The following is a 14,955-nucleotide window of genomic DNA, read 5'->3' as shown; positions in this document are numbered from 1 at the left end:
GAGACATTGTTCGGTAGACAAGGGAGAAGGGGAGGGACATATTCGTGTTTTCATGGATCCCTACCTTGTATTCATATCACCCTCACCTCGCAACTTTCTTACTTTGATATACGAGTGGTATTCAATTACACTAATGCCAAACATAAATTCTTCAAGATTTTTTCCTTTTTCCCCCTTGCGTTATAGCGCAAGCCTCCTCATACATAAAAGAGAAATAAGGAGCAGAGTGGTGACATTGACGTTGGAGGTAGTGACATTGGGGAGAGCGGCAGAGGGAAACGAGATGCACTGAAGCAATGTGCCAGTGTGGGTGTTGAATGCCACCCATGTGCGTTTTTAGGTGGCATGTGGTGGATGATTATCATAGATTATCACAATCCAGATTGTTACAAGTTCTGTCTGCGCACATAGCAGCAGTGTACTGTAGCTGTGTGACTCTCTCAGTGTGTGTGTGTGTGTGTGTGTGTGTGTGTGTTTTGGTTTAAGACAGAGTGCCTTTGGGAATAAGACTAAATGGTGAGCGAGTGACGAACAGTTGGAGTGTGTGAGCGCATGTGTGCATTTATTTGTGTGTATGTGTCTTGTTCTTTTATCGTTACAGTATGAGAAGCAAATATCATACAAGGTTCAGAGAAATGTGAAAAATCTTCTAGTTGAGCTTACCTTAACACACCAACTGCATACTGGAGTGCAACCTGTCTGTTAGGATCAAGTGGCCTCTCACTGTCACTCCTGACTGACTACTGCTTACTGGAATGGCCACCTAGAGGGAGAAACAGAGCGGACAGATTAGAAGGAGGAGGCAATAATGAAATATAGACCTGAAGAGGCGAAGAGAAGGATGGACAGGCTGCAAAACAAGACAGTGATGGGTGGCAAGGAAGAAGAAAAAGAAGAAGATGAGGCGGGGGAGGGGTCCATGTCAAGATGAAAATCTAACAAATTCAGCGGGCGGCACTGCAGAGGTCAAGGGAACGCAGCCGAAAAAGGTTAAAGATGAAATCAAAGCCAGTGTGCTGCGGTGCCCGGAGGCACAGCTGAAAATCTATCCCTCCAGGGCAAGGCCACCGCTGACATGAGGCAGACAAGAAGCTAAATACTGCACGCCACTCGGGGATCTTTCATTTTCAACCGATCAATAAGGGCTTATATTTATCAGGGCCTCCGAGCAGCTGCCACGTCTGACAACCTCTACTTCATTTTTGCACTCCACCTCCTCTTCTCTTCTTTTCTCTTCCTCCTCCTTCTCTTCCTCACCCTAGCACGCTAAATTGAGACCCATCGACCATGAAAAGGGGCAGAGACCTAGGATTGCCATTAACCCCCCTCGTGTCACTAGACTGTGTAACACACACACACACACACACACTCACACACACACACACACACACACACACACACACACACACACACACACACACACACACACACACACACACACACACACAAATGCCCTGGAGATACAATTCTGCTAAAGGTTTGTGTGCCCCCCCCCCCTTCTTTAAAGAAACATGCCTTATCATTATGGCCTTGGCACAGACACCAGCACCTCTTCATGCCTTTTGTTCCTCAAGCTGCCCATGCCACCCAAGACACGCACACACACCCTCTGACTTACATAGACATACAGAGAGACAAATAAACATGTAGACACACACGCCGCCCTCCGACAACCTGATTTTGCTTTTACTTTCCAGCATTTTGAACATTTCTTTCTTGCCAAATTTATTTAACACAGCAAAAAATATCAAATCCCAAATTACCACGATAAATCTGAGGAGCATTTTGAAAAGCGAAAGATTGGGTTTAGGGGTCTGAGTTAAAATAACTGGCAGTCTAATCATCTGCACAACAATATTTGCTGTGAGGCATTCTAAATAGATTATCGCTAGTCCATCTGTGTCATCATTGATTTATAAGGCATTAAGCTGCTTGGGGAAGAGAGAGGGCCTTGCCTTCTCTGCTGTTAAAGGGGCTTCTTGTCGAAATCAGGGGCACAGCAATGGAACAACTGTGGCACTCGTCTAACCTCCCCTTTAATCGTCAGGCAAGGAAAAGGAAATGAAAATAGGACGGGAGTATCTGTTCTTTTTTTTTTGAAAAGGGAAGTATGAATCCAAATTTTCTGCATCTCTTTTTGTTTGGCGATACAAAGAGACTGGGAGGAGGGGAGGAAGTACAGGAAAAAAATGCAAACGGAGAGAAACAAATAGCGCACACAAACACACATGCACTTACACACATGCAGGAAAAAAAACAAGGGACATCATTAACATATGAATGCTATATGCAAATGGTAGGGAGAGAGCAGATGTTGTTGCATTTAATTGACCTATATGTGAATTGCATCCAAACCAGTGTGTTTTCTGGGCCCACTGTGTACAGTTTTGACTGGCTTTCTGGTACCACTCAATGTATGAGCAGGGAGCAGCGATTTTAGCAGTGTTTAAACATAAAGAGAGAGATGACTACACAATAGAGTACAATAGAATAGAATAGAATTCTAGGGAAAAGAGTGTTTGCTGAAACATTGTGAAAACACATTGTTTGTCCTTGGTCTTTTTCTGTTATTACACACTGATGATATCTCTGTGAAACGCATTGTATTTTACTTATTAACGGGTGTTGGTAGAAGTATAATTACTCAAGTACTGCATTTGAGTACAATTTAGAGGTTCTTTGGTTGAGTGTATTTAAAGCTACTTTATACTTTTGCTTTTCATGTGCCATTTCACACCATTTAGTCACATGTTATTTCACTCCTTCATGTCTGACTCATTTTGTGCCGTAGTAGAAAAAGCGACCATGTCCACATAGGGAGGAGGTTACTGAGGTTACTTTTTTTTACATCTACTCAACTTGCGTACTTAATTTACGTAACAAGCATGCTTATTTTAACCCAAACCATGATCTTTTCCAATATAGTACATGAAATCTTATGACAAGCTGACAAAACATAGATGTTGTTACAGACTAACTAACTACCCAACAATATATAGAAGAGCTTAGGCTTAGTCCACATGAACACAGGTATTTTTGAAACCAAGCTTTTATGGCCCCCGGTTAAAAAAAAAAAATCCTGTCCACTCCACTGGTGAGATAAAAAAAAAAAAAAATCAGTCCACATGAAACTGCAAAATCTTCCTCAAACAACGTCATGCACATGCCAAAGTAGTAGGTGGGGATAGCACTCCTAACAGGAAGGACATTTTAGCCAATCACAAAGCTGGAAAAATTCATACGGGAAAAACAACAATGGTGAACCGATGCCGGACAGATTCCTTTGTGTGGACTGACAGTGAGACACTCAAAATGTGCTGATGAGTTGCTAAATAGCACCAGTATTTTGGCTCGGTCTTCCATAACAACAACTCTGTCAGCTGGTCACGTCTAGAGTGCTCCACACGTCTCCATGGATACAACTTGCTGTTTGCCGTCGCACAGTTTGCTGTCAAACAACGTCGACAAGAAATGGCGGTTTTCCTGTCCACACGACAGCGCTGAAACCAGACTTTTAGAAAAAGTTCTCCCTGTAGTCCAGTTACAAACAAAATCTGGTTTCAGGAGCCCACAACTGTGGTTACGTGTGGATGAAAGTCCCAACTGTGCAGAGAAACACATGGTTTCAAAAATACACAAGATCGTATGGACGGCCCCTAAGATAGTGAAACTAGCCCAACACCAACTAGTGGCATTCAAATTATGCTAATGCTATGTTAATACAATAAAGAAAATCATGCCATTATAAAATTGTGCTTAATATGTATTTTCATTTAAGTCATAATTTTTCAGATTTGAGTGCTGGTTGATTTGGTGACAGCTGTGGTTAATGGTGGTAAAAGAAGCAACCCTGTCTCCTAATAATTCGGTTTAAATGTTGTCTGGAGGACAACACCTGCATAGATTAGGTTTACTGCCAACATTGTTTCACCTCCACGAAGTGCTACATTCTTGTACCAGAGCGGACTTTGGAATCAGAGACTTGTGTTGGTCCCCTGAATATGGTTAGGGCTTAAAAAAACATTTTGGTTAAGGTGTGGCAAAGATTGTGGTTTCTTTAAACATTGAAAACGCAAACACGTTCTCAATGTTGACTTTGTCAAGATTGAACTTATTTTTACCTGGGTGTGGGCTATAGGCACTGAGGGGTTCTGCCTATTCACTAACAACATTGTTGTCTGGCCTGGTCCAGTAAGCTTTGACTCCAACAACCAGCTTTGACTCAGGTTACTTTTACTCAGTGACTGAATCAAACACTCCCCATCCAACAGCTCTGTTTTGTTACTTATTCTAACTGCATCTGTTCTGCACAAGGTTCCTCGAGGAAACTGAACAAACGGTCTGTCTGGACAAAAAAAACCTCTTGAATTGAAACATTTTATATTAAAATTCTGTCCACCTATTAATGACAAAAATATTCAATTTTTTATACTTTGTTCCATGAAGGAAGATAATGAAGTGGTCTGTCACTAATATCATTGGAAGTGCGAGACATACAAACAGGACAGCCTTATTGGTTGCTCTTAAATCCCATTGATTTATTGCACCCCCCCCCCCCCCCAAACACACAGGCACACACTCTTGTAACACTTTAACACCTTAAGTCTTCCAATGCCCTCATAGCCCCCCTCCCAACAATTTTATTCTGCAGGTAGACAAACAGAAGAGAACAGAGAGAAAGAGGAGGGAAAGTCACGCATTTTACACTGCAATGTTTGCATGGGCGAGCCATGAAAAACACAGATGCCATTTTCATCTGGGCCTCTGCCTTTCTTTTTCATTCTTCTCTTTCCCCCTTCTCTCCCTCCCTCTATCTTTTATTCCCTTACTCTATCCCTCACTCTCTAACCCCCCCACACACCCCAACCCTCATTCTTGGGAATGTCATTAAATTGTATTAAATAGCCTTTTGTCCAGGGGGCAAGGACCACCCGATATATGATAATACATTAAGGCCCCAGTGTAGCAGCCACTGAGCTGAGACCATCTTAAGAACAAGCATGGTGTGTGCCATTGTGTGTGTGTGTGTGTGTGTGTGTGTGTGCGTGTGTTAAAACAGTGGATGGCAATGCAGGGAGAGAGAAAAAAAAGATGGAGAAAGGAGGATGAGGCAAGTTGGTTTGGAGGAATAAAAGGAGTGAGATATAGAGTACGAGAGAGGACGGGAGCGAGAGGGAGAGGACGAGGTGGTGTGGCTGCCTGCCTGCGCATGTGGCTCCCTAACAACTGTGACACATACTAATAGAAACATACCTAATAAATTACAAGCTTTCAGGGTCTGGCAAGCTGACATTTTCTCTGTGCGCGGGACAATTTCATATCTGCGGCGCAAAGTCGAGGGGCTGCTGGACCAAATTGCATCACACAGAGATGCCAGAGGATTAGCATAAAAATTAACACTTATATTTCAGCTTATTGTCAACCCCACTCCTGCACCGGCTGCCTCACAACAATCAATTCCTCTTAGAAATCTGATTAGATTCCATGACGCTTATTATCCTAGTCATGTCTGCCTGCCCCTTCACTACCACCACCAACACACAAACACACACACACACACACACACACACACACACACACACACACACCAATGGCATAGTCAAAGCTGACATGACTGCCTAGAACATTTGTTTAAAAGGAATTATGGAGAATATAAATCTATAGGTGTGGCATTTTTTTGACAGACGATGCCTCATTCTCTATTTATGTGTTTATCTTGTGGTTGTGTGTCTAAGCCTGCATAGAAATCCACCCCAGCATGTTGATATTATATATTTTGCAAGTCAAGTTCATTTAAACCCTCTTGTATGCTTTGTTGCAGTGAAGGCTGGTGGTCGGATTCAAAATATGTGTGGTTATTATTCACCATTTTTTCTTTTTTTTAACAGTAAGAGTGAGCATTACTTTAAATATTTAGATTACGATCTCACTCTTATTTATAATGTCACCATGGTTTAATGTCTCTCTTTATTTCCACCTTCTCTCCTTCAATATGAACTTCCCCACATCTCATCCATCCTCAAGTACACAGCCATCACAAATGCTTTATGTTTACAGCAAAAAGCTGGAATGATGCAAAAAAAAAATCTCTTTTTGAGATCCCACGAGGCTGTCGCAATAAAATATTTGTCAATAACACTTTCTGTTGAAGCACATTGCACAAGTATGTACTAAAAGCACAGCGCACGTTGGGTGGCTTTGGTAAGACTCTTGATTGTTTAGACAAATGGCATTTCATCGCATCCAGATGTCTTTAAGCTGTGCTCAACTACCAGCGCTGCTTTCCAAGACGCAGGCTGAATGTATACAAACATTTCCTCATAACTGCATTCCTCATCTGGTCCTGCAAGCGTCACAGCACCCGTCACCGAGCTTGGATGATGAGAGTTATTAACATTTGATACTTGGATTTTTGGAGGTGAATCTTTCACCACAATGGGCGCTTGATTACACTTGTAAACACATCACCCCAACGATCAACTGAACCAAAAGCAACACAAGTCATTTTAAAAGTTTTTTTTTTATTCATCAGACTTTGAAAAAAACACAAAAACACAGGACAGAAAAAGCAAACAAGTGTCAGGGACTGATGTACATCCTGGCCGGGACAGGAGTTATAACATAGCAGTAGTACAAAGGGTCCCGAATAAAGACGCCCACAGGGTTGAGAGAGGGAGAGAAGAGAGAGGGAGAAGGAACAAATCGTCTGATGTTCTAAGTGGATAACAACAGCTCCTGCTATGCGGCAGCGGAGGCGCAGAATAATTTAAACCAGCTACCCAGCTACCCCACCCCTCCTTCCCCACCCTCACCCCCTGGCCACCCCTCTATTCTTATGTTAACACGGCTAAAGAGGAGTGGGCCACCCAGCAGCAGAGAGCAGAAACTTAAGTCCACGCTTCAGGAAAAATAATCCATCTCTCTGCCTCTCTCTTTGCGATGTAACTTTACTCACTTACACACACACACACACACACATACACACACACACATACCGCCTGGTAAGGGAAAGGCTGAAACAGATACAGAGCAGAGAGCAGCAGTACATTTACTGTGCCTTTAAAGCATATTACTTTTCAGACAAGAGTTTGAAGAATAATAAACCGGGTGCTTAACTGGGCTATTTTCCTTTTCATTTAATGCCATGCAACGGCAAGGCGGGGGCGAGAAGAATTCATAAGTCTTTAAATGCAGAGTAAACACTGCTTTCTTTGTTGATTGTAGAGCTCTGTTGTGTTTTTTTCATGGATCCTGCCACCCTTCCCCTCTTTCTCTTTCTTTGTCTATCTCTCTTTTCCAATCTCCAACCAAAAGGGCTGCTGTTGTGTTTGGTCTCCAAACAGCATCTCATCTGAGGTGCACACCTCGCTGACATTTCATGGGTTCAAATCCCCAAGAATGGGAGAGGGAGTCATACTTTATACCGGCGGTTTATTTTAACGGGTGCTTGTAATTAACGCAGCATGTCTTCTATCTCCCAGTCATCTATGCCAAGGCCTTTATTTAAACAACTTTATTGTGAAATGTTTGCGTTCTCAGCGTTCAGCCAGGGCCCACACACAGAATATTATTTCATACTTCAAGGAGAGGGTGTAGCGGTGTGTAAGGGGGGGGGGCTTTGGAAGTTTACGCTTTGAGCGGTTATTGTTTTTGATTACAGCAAGGCTCTTTTTAAAATGGATCAAGCCTGGTAACCTTGCGCGCACACACATTTACACACACAAACAGATTCTTACACATCTACCGACTCAACTGAAGTTGTGAGAGGCCGAAGTAGAACCTGTTTACAGAAAGGGTGTGCGAACCTGAAGTCCTTGCCCGGGCCAAATGTACAATCTCAGTGTGATTCATGAGTACTAAGATCAAACTATTTATGTCCAAATGAGAGCACTTGTTTAATGCTGCTGCTTGGGGGCTTCTTTTTGGAGTGTGTGTTTGTGTTCTTACAGGGTTTTAGTGGAATTTGATGGAGAGATTGAGTGTTTACACTTGTCAAAATGACCCAGAGTTAACACGGCGCTCAAGATACACAGGCGTTTCTCACAGGCTATCGATGCAACTTCAAGATCAGACCGTGCGATATGGGCACCCGATCAAAAGTCACATGTGTTGAGCATGCTGTTGTATTTTGTGATTGTCTACTTCTGGAGCAATCACGTATAATCATGGTCCTTAGTGGTTTCATAATATTCATCTTTCCCTTATACAGAAATGGATTTGATAAAATGGTAGACAGGAAGTCACGAATGGTGTGAGCTGTCACCACATTAGCAGCTACAGTTCCACACATTCCTGCACTCTCGGTCTCCTCTTTATGTGTGATTGCAACTGTTGGAGTTGGACACTGAACGGAAGACAAATTTCCATTGAAACCAGACAATTAAGTGCATGTTTATCTTTTCCTAACTGTGTGGTCTTATGCACATTTCGCTTAGTGTCCCTGCATAAACACAAACCATGAATGCATATGAAACCTGACTTAGGCTACATTAGGGGTTTTAAAACGAGAATGCAACCCTTGTAATAATATAAGAATATGTAAACCACTCTAGGTCAGCGTTGAAATATTTCTGATTCAATTCTTTGACCTTCATAAAACACAGCACAGCATATATTCTATTCTTATCATCTAATAATAGAGCATCCATGCTTCTAATATTATATCTCACAGTGCCAGTACATTACCATGTCTGCTGTCCAGCAGATCAGATGGATCACAGATTGCCTTGGGGAAGCTAAGTTTAGTATAGTGTGCATTTAGGACACAGAGGAGATTGATAGGAAAAACCTGCAAGAAAGAGGAAGAGAATGACTCATAACAAAGATTGTGAGCAGTAGAACTGCACTGCTGCAGCCCGCTGAGCCACCAAAATGCACGTCAAAAAATGGATTCCGATAGCAGGTTAGTGTGAGTGATGCCGTGGGCACTGCTATATACAAAGACTAGGGGCCTAACAATTGATGAGTTGCAGGAAGGGTTGGTTTCACTTCACCAGTGTTACAATGCAACATAACACACTCACGAAATTCAGACCATAAAGGCTATACAAACTCCTATATCAAAACAGACCTCCCAGAATAACTTAAGAAATGAAATATGACATCCAATCCATTTACTACAACTACTACTCAGTACAGTGGTGTGTGTTTAGGAGATAGCTGAGTGTCCTTAGACAAGTGTACACGTTTACATGCAGGTCAAAAACCAGATCATATTTGGTTAAGGCAATACTCTGGTTTCTCAAACACCATGTAAACACCGTACACTGAGTTCTCTAACACCTTCAATATCCCGATTATTCATGCATGTAAACAGCGTTTCTGGGTTACTATTGGGTTTCACGTATGTGCATGCTCCATGGGTTATAACTCCCCCTTCCCACTCCGCAGCAGTGGCTTTTGACAATAGAGCATTACCTTTAAACCGAGGGAGGACTTTGCAACGGCAAGAAACATTATTACCAAGAAGACCTGTTTTGGTATACACAAAGATGAGACAAGACCTTGTTCTGCCACGAGAGAAAAAGCAACACTGTATTAAAAGCTGGTTCATGATGAGAAACACATATACAGAAACATTCTTATTCTCCCCATGGATTCAAGTGAAAAAAGGAGGAGTCTGCAAAACCATTTTATTCTGAAAGGAAGCCACCAGGATGACCCATGTTGGCCTTCACTATGTACGCACACTGTAGCTTTACAATGTCTGTGCCGCTGCAACAGGCTACGACTGTCCGCTGTGATGTCTAAATGCAGCACTACGCTTTCCTGAAACATAGCCTCTGACCCAACAGACCAAAGTATCTAAGCAGGTGAATAATGTGTGTTTTAGTTAAACAAGTGTTTCACGTAAGAACACCTGCATGGGATCTGGCAATGATCTGATTTGTAGAGTTTAAGATAAACAGGCAGAGCTAAAGAAACTGAAATTTTACACCAGACTAGAGACAAATTTAAAGGCGAGGTTAGAATAGGAGATGGCTGACATTATAAAACCTTGATACTATTAGTTATTAAAGCTAGCCTGCCAATCATATGCCACTTTTTCAGTGCATGGTCACCAGTTGAGTTTCCAAACAAGCTGAGCCAATACAAGAAAGTAAAGTTAAAAAAACTGCAGACCACTGATTGCTCAGCGAATCGGGACATCCTGCACAAACTTGTGGTGTCACTTCACTAAACCATGCAATATTACATTATGTATACTACACTGTATACTTCATTGTACACTATGCCGCACACTTAGCCGTGCACTACATTTACTATGACATACACTACATTTACTATGCCATACACTATGTTGTATGTTACCCCGTATACTACACTGTACACTATGTCATAGACTAAGCCGTACCCTACAGCGTACACTACATCGTACATTATGTTGTATACACTACGCTGTGCACTTCGTTTACTATGCCATACACTATGTCGTATCTTACCATATACTACACTGTACACTATGCTGTACACTATGCCCTTCCATATGACGTACACTGTGCTGTAAAGTACGTACACTACGCCATACATTACGTAAACTATGTAATACACTTGACCATACTATTGATGAAGTGCAGATATTCCTTTGTTTGGTTGCCATTGGAAGGATTCAGCTCTAAAATGTCACAGTGATTTCTATGCCGATCAGCTGAGAATCTTGCGTGCACTGAGGGGGTACTACGTGCATTGGAAAATGAAAAGAGAAAAGTACTGTTACCAAAAGAGTGCGTCAAGTTGAGCAGAGCCATACCATACAGTGGAACCATAACTTTAGTAATAGTCGTTTAAAGTACCTATTACCTATTTAACCTGCACTATATTTAATCTTAACTCCCAACATCCCTATTCCTTTTTCTTATTCTTTCCTTCTTACTGTCCTTTTCCTTGCCTTGCCTTCCCTCCCTCTCCATATTGTCCATTCAGCTCCCCCTTAGCCTGCTCCTCCCCTCCCCCATATGTTGTGGTGTGAGAGGCTATAAGGGGATAAAGTGAGGTGTAGACACTTCTTTAGCCTGGCGGAGGCCAAACAGATCGAAGACAGAGAGCACCTTGCTGCTGGGTAAGCCACACGCTAAGAACTCCTGTACTCTCCTCCCTTTCTTATTATCTTTCCATCTCCAATATACTGTACTTCCCCTTTCTTTTTTTGACTTTTGACTATTTCTTTTTCTAATGAATGGGATGTGTTGAGTTGGCATTTTCTTTACTGTTACTTAAAAACAGCCACATGCTTAGCCAAATCCAGACATGTTCTAGCATTGTGTCAAAGCCAACTCAAAGTAAGTGTTCTGTGCTGCCAGGAAATAAAGTATTTTTAAAGTGTGATAGGTTTACAGACTATTTTAAGGCATAACATGCACACCCCACATACACGTTCTCTCTGCCTTACACAAACACATTCCCAAGTGCTCTCCAGCCAAACAAGTAGGGGTAGTGGCCATTCACCAGAGCTCTATCGATCGTACCTGGCTCCGCACAACTCTCTACTGTGTCATTCAAACCTTTTCAATTTTTAATCACCAGCTTCAACATAAGAACAAGTCCCTGTACTGTCAAATCCACACACACACACACACACACACACACACACACACACACACACACACACACACACACACACACACACACACACACACACACACACACAAACACACACATAGTAGACATGTGTGTACTGTACGCACACAGGAAAGAATGCAAAAGCCACAAACACACACAGCTGCAAGTGCACACAAAAACTTAATAACATACAGAAAAACCCCTCTGCTCTTACTGCCCACAGTACTTCAAACACCCTTATCCCACCATCCCACGCACATACATACACACACATGCACGCACTTCCGTCCATCACACATACACATGCACACTTGTAAGCTATAAAGCATATTTCTGCAGACAACAATGCAAAATGTTTTTATTGTTCTCTCAATGCCAGCTGACAAATAATATTAAGTTCTACATGCAAAGACTGTGTGTGTCTGTGATTGTGTGTGAGTGTATGATAGAGAGAGGCATTTAAAACTGTGTTATCACCTGGCCCTGTCTTGTGCCCAGCCCCAGACTGTAACCAGCTTTGACCTTGGGCTCCACCATATTCATTACATCATTAAGTTACCTCTTCATTAACTTTTCATTGTTTATGGAGGAAGCACCAGGAAGGAGAAGAGATGGGGGGGGGGGGGGGGGGGGCTCAAAAAAACCTTATCCATGGCTGTGCATCTGGGTCCTGTTCTGCCTGCCCAAGAGTCCCTCCCCTGCAGTGTGAGGGGGATGTAATATGGAGATTAGAAGAGGTTTTGTGGAAGGTTGTTTGGGCCCCCCCCCCAACAAATTTTACCCTAGTCCCATTGAACATGGTACTCAACCCTTAACTAGAGGTCACAGGACCACTTAAGCCCAAATTATACTTTCTGCATCCGCGTGTCTGCAAGGTTCTGCTTCGGTCTGCCTGACGTAAATGACATCATCCTGTCGTCCTCCATCAGAGTGCAGAACCAAAAAAGTGGCCGTGTCGACACTATAAATAGCAAACACACCTACATTGTATGCTCCAGCTGTTCTACACTTCAGTCCACTAGGTGGCGTCCGCACCGGTATGTACCTACAGTCCCTTTGCAAAGTAGAAGAACATGGGATAAGGACAGTAAAGGCAGAACTTTTTAACTTCAAAAGACAGTTAGAAATGCAACGGCTACCATGCTGGAACACGAGACCGATCAGACCTCAATAAGGTTTGATAGACCTGTTTGCGCGTCCGTGTGACTGGCACAAGTCTGTGAGTAAAACCGCCGCTTCAGTTTTTCCAAGACCCAAAAGGGTCCAAATGACATTTTAATCAGATTGGGTAGGGTCCTAATCCAATCTTTCCTTGATCTGTGTGTAAATATGACTAATATCCCAATGGATCTAAGATGACTTGCTGTCAGCTCGGCTCATGTGGTGCGACATCAATCATTGCAGGGAAAACTGCAGTTCTTTTAAGGTGAGCGTGAACATTGTGATCATGTGTTTCTGAGACACAGCATCAGTTGTTTTAGTAAATGGCAAAAAAAGATTGAAGAAAATACTTGTTTACCAGGATCAGAGGAGGAAATAGTGTAACATTGTTATAGACCCACAAAGTCCGCAGAGGGAGGAGGTCTGGATCAACAAAGCGCTGGACAAAGGCACAGGAGACTACTGTTCGTCATTGCTGGTTTCATTTGACAATGGCTGCAATTGTTCCCTAATCTTAACCAAGTAGTTATTGTTAAATTGCTTAGTAAGTTTATATTATTGGGCTCACATGTCTTCTTTCCTTTGGCCAGCTGTGTATTTGCTCATGTGTCGACTTTGTTAAGCTACTGTTGGACCAAGAGAGAGAGCCTACCCCTGTTTGCTTGCTTGATTACAACATTATTAATGCAATCCTAAAAATCCCAAACATAATACAAGTTTAATTTTGAGGACTTGTTGGTATTGCTGCACTTTTTGAGCTGCCGCTCGTTAAACAGTGGCTTATCATCAGTCTGTTGGAGTTAACTACATCTCGAATTGGATGTAATTATCCTCTGGTTTATTTCGGACTGGGTCTGATTTGAGGTTTGTTCTCTAAGACCTTTACCCCCAACTGCTTCAGTGTTTATAATGGGCAACTACCAGTGAGACTGTGTCTAACTGTGTGGAGTACGAGCGGAGTGGAATATTGGTGGAAAAATAAAGATTTCAAATGTGGCATGGATTTAATATCCTTAATGTGCAGTGTGACTTAGCCCACAATTTGTTCTTCACTTGTGAAGATAAGCATTTGAAACGTAAAGTACTCACAATTTTGTGATCTGTTACCGTGAAACATCATCTATCTGAAATCTGATAGAACATATTTGCGAGTGCTGGCCTTGTAGCCACCAGGCGCTGTTGTGCTTCCACACCACTCTGGCTTTCTGTCATTAGCGATGCATCGCCCCGACCGCAGGCACAGATTGTGTTTAAAAAAAAAAAGAGTCCTTGCCAGCCACCGTCTTCCATTGCAGGCCAATTATAAATGGCAAATCACTATACAGCTTTGCTTACTCACTATCCCCCTCTCACTCACTCTTTTTAACGGCAGTGCCTGGCCAGACTCCACTGCTTCTCTTGAATAACATGTGTAGACGGCCCTTTGTGTTACAATATGCTGGACACTTGTTAGTTCACACTTTTTCACCGACAGAGCTTAGAGGGGGAGAAAGAGCAATAGAAATGTATACTTTATCACCCTGAGCTCTTTTTTTAGACTTGCAAAGTGTGCCTCTAATTGTGTAATCCTTCTTGAACACTTTAAGTGATACGAGTTGAGGTCAAATCGTGGTTTTCTGCAAGTTTTTAGGTAATATTAATATGTTAAATTACTATCCACTGAGTACAAGGCGGACTCTAAAGATCACTTACCAGTTACTGAACCCTAATACATCAAGGGGAATAAATCCTTCAGGAAAAAAGAGGCAAGAGAAAAAAAGCCAGTAAAAGACATTCTCTTGGGAGATGTGGATATAACTTTAAACATGCTGAGTGAGACCTTCATGCATAATATGGAAATCAAAAAGAAAACCAGGGTTCAAATCCAACTTGGCGAGGCAGCAGGAATGGGTTTCTTTTACAACTATTACAGAAGCCTAGGGTATCTTCCTTTCTCTTAGTATTTGTATTCATAAGAAAAATAACAGAAATGTAAAAAGAAAGCAAGACTAGAGTAACAAAGCTGACACTTAATCCAAAAATAGCTGCGCTTCTTGAAACGCTGTACATATAAATGCAGACTTATGCAAATCAGCAGCGATAACACATATGTTTTAAACAAATCTGAGATGTATATTTGCTGTGATGGAAATGGTGATCATGTACCTTTCATCATAAGTAACAATGCCTGCCATTTAGTGTTATCTTATATGGAACACATAGATTGTATTTCTTTTCCAATGTGTCATCTGTTAG

The 14,955-nt window shown here is 42.1% G+C and overlaps 1 protein-coding gene across 1 annotated transcript in view; it reads right to left on the bottom strand.

The window, feature by feature from the left end:
• znf536 (zinc finger protein 536) overlaps window positions 1-14,955 on the bottom strand; it is a 205,046-nt gene that overhangs the window by 135,087 nt on the left and 55,004 nt on the right. The window contains exon 4 of the mRNA XM_083919571.1: window positions 664-763. The gene's annotated coding sequence lies outside the window, so the exon portion shown is untranslated. The remainder of the gene's footprint in view (window positions 1-663; window positions 764-14,955) is intronic.

This window comes from Echiichthys vipera (genome assembly GCF_963691815.1).
Source record: "Echiichthys vipera genome assembly, chromosome: 1".
Classification (NCBI taxonomy): domain Eukaryota; kingdom Metazoa; phylum Chordata; class Actinopteri; order Perciformes; family Trachinidae; genus Echiichthys; species Echiichthys vipera.
Note: the sequence above shows the minus strand (reverse complement) of the source record. Positions and strands in the feature narration are given on the sequence as shown.